This window comes from Trichosurus vulpecula, chromosome 9 (assembly GCF_011100635.1).
Source record: "Trichosurus vulpecula isolate mTriVul1 chromosome 9, mTriVul1.pri, whole genome shotgun sequence".
Lineage (NCBI taxonomy): Eukaryota > Metazoa > Chordata > Mammalia > Diprotodontia > Phalangeridae > Trichosurus > Trichosurus vulpecula.
In genome coordinates this window covers 102,874,460-102,880,913 of record NC_050581.1, presented here as the reverse complement: position 1 = coordinate 102,880,913, position 6,454 = coordinate 102,874,460, and positions in this window count along the sequence as shown.

Below are 6,454 nucleotides of genomic sequence, written 5' to 3'. Positions count from 1 at the left end.
GAAGTCTCATGGGAAAATCTTAACTCCTTGAAATTTGCAGATTGTTACTGTCCCTAGTCTTATTATTCCCCTGAGTCATATGGGATTTCAAGATTTTATTAATGTCCCAGGGAATATGAATATGTTGGAAGTCTGGACTTTTTCTTCCCTTATGGAGGGTGACTGGCATACAGACTCCTCATAAAGGGAAATTATGGCTCATCAAAAGGGTGACTTTATGAACATTAATAGAATAATAAATCTTGCAATTTCTGTACTAGAAAAAAATGAAGCCCTAGAATCAGAATGACCCCATGCAAATATGATCTACTTACTTGGCTATTCCCCAGGAGGATAAAGCAGATTAGGATGTTCCATACATCTTTCAGGTTTCTAAAACCTTGGAAAAATAAGATCCACAAAGCCAAAAAGAAAGAAAAATGCACTGATGGGTCAGAAGAAAGATTGTGTCAAAAATCTTGAAAGAAGAAAATGTGAAAAAAATCAGCAATCGCATCTAAATCCATGAGAATTAATTTTGATTCAGACAAGAGTGTGACGTTTCTAAGTTCTTTGTCCCTATACTTAATCTCTATTAGCCCAGTCAGCAGAGGGGGAAAGACCCCTTCATCTTGCAGCTTTCACATGAAGTCTTCAGTTGTAAGCTCTTCCTTTTCTAAAATTTATGAGGGAAACTGCTTAGGCTGATTATTTTAGAAAAAACACACGACAAAGTAAATGGGTCTCTGAAAAACTTTAACTACTCCTTCCTTAAACATTTGGCCATATTGTTGGGCAACTGTCATTTGATTATTTGTTGAAAGACCTCTGCCCATACGCTATTCATCTGAGTTAATCACAGTCTTTGTCCTATGTGAGTTTAAATTAACATTTCCTACCAACTGTAATTTACACTGGATTCCTCAAGACCCTGATAATATTGCTGGAAATTCCTTGATACTAAACATCCTTTTCTGACAATTTGACATCAAATAAGTGGATGATTATGGATCCTTTTTCATATATCATGGCTTGAATGAATTAACAGGTTTTCCTTATTATCTCTGATTGAAGTGTCAGTACACTCTTGTAAACTTATACACAGTCATATTACGCCACATTTGTGGGCAGAGTTCTAAAATCTTGGATAAAATGACAAAAAAAGAAAGATTGATGATTAATGATTCTGACTAGATCTTCAAGGAAAAAGAATTGTGTTAATTCTTATTCAATTTATTCAGTCTCTATATCTTAGTTAAAGCGAAGGTTAAAAGAGACAGTAGTTGAATAGAAACATGATGAAATTCTGAAGTTCCCTTTTCTGTTAGGAGTAGATATATACTATATTGGGATGCCAAATTCCAGTAAAGGTCAAAATCTTATCTTGCCAAATAACATCTTCAAGAGGACCAAGATTTCAAAAAGCAATCCTTAGTTATGAAAATTCGGATCTTCTAAGAGAATTTCAGAATAGAGTTGACTCCAAGACCAATGATGTTCAGTCAATTGTTTTCGAAAATATTGAGTCCATGATATGGAATGATAACAAGCTATGTGGGAATGTTTTCCTTAAAGGAGATATGCATGAGGATAAGTTGAGGGGGTCAATATCTTTGTGTGAAGCATATCATGGTATTCAATTCTCTACATAGATTTTTAAGGAAAAGGGCATCCATGAATCAGTGCATTAGGCTATATATAGGATCTTTCAGTCGTGTCTGACTCTTCAAGACCCCATTCAGGGTTTTCTTGGCAAAGATACTGGAATGGTTTGCCGTTTGCTTCTCCAACTCATTTAGCAGATGCGGAACTGAGGCAAACAGGGTGAGTGACTTGCCCAGGGTCACACAGGTAGTAAGTGTCTGAGGCCAGATTTGAACTCAGAAAGAGGACTCTTCCTGATTCCAAACCCAGCCCTCTATCCACTGAGCTACATAGCTACCAGTAGGCTATAATACTATGAAAAATCAAGTCAGCAAGCATTTACTAAGCACCTTCTGAAAGCCAGGCATTGTGCTAATCCTCGAGGATAGAAAGAAAGGTGAAAAAGCAGTCTCTACTCTCACTCAACTGAAAGACTGACTGCCCCTCTGCTGAGAATGATTCCAAGCAGCAAGACCAGTATTTCTAGATTCCCACCACTTACCCTCCTGCCATAGTGAATCAGAACTGAGCCATTCCTTCGGGTCTGATTTGACCACACCTTTATAAATAAACATGTCCCCTGTGTCCATGTGAGAAATACCATTTGGGGAGATAATTATCAATTTCTCTACCGTGGTTTTCAGTTAGCTAATTTTGTAACCTATTCAATTATTTTGATATTTGAGTTCAATAAATGGCTCTAAGTTTTCCTTGGGAGGTAAAAAGGCTAAAGAGATTTCTTCCTTTGTGAACTTTCTTAGAGCAATATTGTGGGAGGGATTTTTGCTTTCCAGGGTTTACTTGTTCATGGCAGTAAAGTTGATAGTGTTTACCTGTTCATGTTTGAAAAATTGGAAACAGCAGAATGTTTATTTCACCTGAGTGGGTCTTGTCCACAATATTATATTTAGGTAATTGTTTTTGGGTGGATGATCGTACGTAGTGCTTTAGAGTTATTGATAGATAATGCACATTGTAATGATTCATGTTTGTATAAGTTTTATCTACATGTTATCGAAACATCTGGGTAGAAATGCAACATTCAGCTAATTAATATGTCCTCAATATAATTAACACCATTGATTAGTGCCCCAATTCATGATATCATTTACTTTAAACACTCAGAAAATAGTTCTAACTACTACTCCTCTCCTCCCCTCTCCTGCCACCATGCAACACACTAAACTTTTCACTGAAATGTTTTGGTTTCATGTAAATATAATCCATACCATCTTTCCATATCAGTTTTGCCAATGTGTTCTTGATGACTTCAAGAGCCTTTTCAGTCAGTTGTTTTGATGAGGATAATATGGCTAGTGTCTATTTAAAAACAAAGCAAAACAAACAAAAACAACGCAAAACTTTCAATTGAAACTGAATGGAAGGTCCATATGAACAAGTGGTGTTTAACAGGGGAACTGACCAATAAGAACCCAGTTCTTATGAGCATGTGTACTGTGCTTTGCCTGAGGCAGCCACCATATGGATTGTAGAGCCTGCGAGGTATTCTAAGAGGGGCTTTTTGGTTCATTGAACTGGATGTACGTATAAAGAGCCTCAACAGTTCAAATGCACTCTTTCTTTGTGGTGATTAAACAAACCTCAGTGGCTGCCTATTTCCTCATCTGGCCAGACTTGTGGCTGTCAACATAGTGTCTCTGGTATTTCCATCTTTAGGTCGATTCTTTCCTGCTCTTAAATGTATGTTTATTAGAGCTGGAAAGACTAAGCAATGATTCTGTGAGATCTCAAAAGGTAGGCTTTAGAAAAGGTAGACTGACTGTAGAATTTGAAAGCAGTGGAACCTAGTGAAGCTCCGGTATAGCTCCTAGAAGCCCTTGCTTGACCCCTGCTAAATGATATTGGGGTACTCATCAGTGACATGACATGACATGACAATGACAATGACATTGATCCAGAACATCAGTGAATCAGCCTAGCAACCCACATGCATTTTCTACAAGTGAGGGAGTGACTGTATCTAACTGCTATACTGCATTTGGAAATTAATTTTGTAGGGCACATGTTTTGTAGCAACTACTTGAAGTATGAGCTTGCCCTCCTCAGGGACCAAGGTGGTAGAAGGAAGGTTCTGGTTCAGGGAGAATGTTTTTGGACTTCTGTTGTTGCTATATCTTCTCAGTAAATATCCTTTTGTAAAAGCTAATTGATGTTTATTGGTTAAATGATACTGGGGCACTAATTGATGACATAGATCAGGGCTCTCCAAAATATGTCTGGCGGCCGCATACGGCCCACAGTGTGATTTTATACGGCCCGCCTGTGGATTTTAATTTTCACGAGCAAAAAAATAAAATAATGATTTGCATGGAATGCCTATTAGATTTTTTAATTCTATCGCTAATAAATAATCTCATTGATATTTATTTTCTTTGGTGTTTTTAAGCCGTATTATGGATGGAACATATCTCATGGAATTTTCAATAAATCTGTGGGATGTGTTCTGCCTGTACAATACAGACTAGTCAGTAGGCACCCACTTTTATACTGTTGTGTTGTTGCTTTGTTGTTTTGTGTCTGCTTTCGTGCTTCACACCTTGTCGTATGGATGACATACATTTCCCCGCTTTCTATTAGTGTACTGTATTTTTTGTTCTGGATTCGGCCCTCAAATAATTATTTTATTTTAATGCTATTCTAAGGGAACCTAAGGTTAGACAGCCCAGACATAGATAATTTTGAATAGATATTAACGGACACTTGTAAGATAATACTAAAAAGATAACTGCTGAGTGATATTGGGAAGAACACACTGGAATGGGGGCTTGAGCCAATAGCATTTAAAAGATGTCTGTAGTCCCTCAGGGGAACCCTTAGGATGATGTGGGGAAAATATAGTCTTGTTCTAGAACCTGATTGACTAGTGAGAGTGGAGGATGGGGAGGATAAGAACCTCCAGAGTCTATATGTCTACAAGTGGAATGGGTATCTTCCCCCAGAAAACAATACTATCTTTGGCTGAATTTATAGAAGAATAATATCTAGAATGAGGGAGAAAATTGTTCCACCGCATTTTTCCCTGATCAGATCACATTCATTATATTTCATTCATTTCTTGGCACCAAATTTTAGTAGGGATATTGATAAATTGATGTTCAGAGGAGGGCAATCAGGACAGTGAAAGGATACCAATTCATGTCCTCTGAGAATTAGGGAACTAGGGCTCTGTAGCCCAGAGAAGACAAGGCTGATTAATAACGTGACTCCTCCTCAAATATTTGAATGGCTGTCATCTGGAAGAGAACTACATTTATTCTGTTTCATCCTTGAGTATAAAACTACAAGCAAGGGCGAAAAATTTCTAAAAGGTAGATTTCACTTTCATATCAGGAAGAGTTTTACCTAACAAGACAGTGGAAGGAAGTGAAGAAAGGAGTGGAACTAGGTGATTTCTGAGTTCCCTCCCTGATCTAATATACTTTGAGTTTATGATTTTTATATAACATTACAGTCTTTAGCTTATTTTTAAATTTTATTTTTTTAAATTCTGCAATTAAATACCAAAAGGAATGCATGCATACCACACATACATATATATGTGGGTATATATACATACATACATACATATATATGTGTATATATATATATATATATGAGAAAAAGAGGCTTTTAAAAATGAAACTATGAACTTACATTTGATATTTATTTTTAAGTATTTAATAAATTGCATATGTTACTTTCAAAACTCTCCTGCTTGTATGTTTCCTTCTGAACTTTCTTAGATTTTCCTCTCTGCTAAAAAAATATTTCAATGGCCCTCTTTTGTTTTATTATCACTATTCCCTCCCTTGAGTTCTTTATACCGATTATCAATTAAATGAGCAAAAGGAAAAAAATCACGTGTAATAAATAAGTGTAATCAAGCAAAATGGATACACATAGTGGCCATGTCAAAAAATGTCTTTGTCTTTTTGCACCTGGAGTCTATTACTTCTCTGTTAGGAGGTGCGCAGTGTGCTTCATCATAGGTCCTCTGGAGAGATGGTTGATCATCACAACCATCACAGTTCTTAAGTATTCTTTACCATGCTATTGTACTTGCTTAAATTACTCTCTTGGTTCTGCCCACTCCACGCTGCATCGCTTCATGTATACTATCCAGTATTCTTTGTGGTACAATGGATAAAGTGTCAGTCCTGGAGTCAGGAAGCTCTGATTTCCAATCCAGCCTCCGACACATACTACCTGTGTGACTTGGGCAGGTCACTTAACCCTGCTTGCCTCAGTTTCTCATCTGTAAAAACAGCTGGTGAAGGAAATGGAAAATCACTCCGGTATTTTTGCCAAGAAAACCCCAAATGGGGTCTCAAAGAGTTGGACATGACTGAAAAATAACTGAACCACCACAACAACAATAATAATGTTCTCTTCATTCTCAAGCTAAAGTTTGTCTAACTATTCCCTGACTGATGGGCATCCTATGACATTCTAGTACTTTTCTTTTTCTTTTCATGCCCACTTCAGGATCACGAAGTTTGTTTTGCTTGTGATTCCTTACCCTTGAATTCAAAGGACAATAATTTGGAAATTCATTTTCCTCCAGAGGCCCTTTTATAGGATTTTGTTTGCACCTTTTTTATATACTCACTACATTCGTTTTGGAATATTAGTTATTTATATATATTTAATATGAACAAACATATGACATATAGAGGTCACGAAAGGCAGCATGGCATAGTGCAGGGGTTTCCCCTTTTCAGCCTCTGTACTTCTTGGTTTTCAGCAAAGCTTCCTGTAGTCCATATTTAATAAGAAATAGTAATAATAACTAAAACTTACATAGTTCCTTGAAGTTTGATCATTACTTATT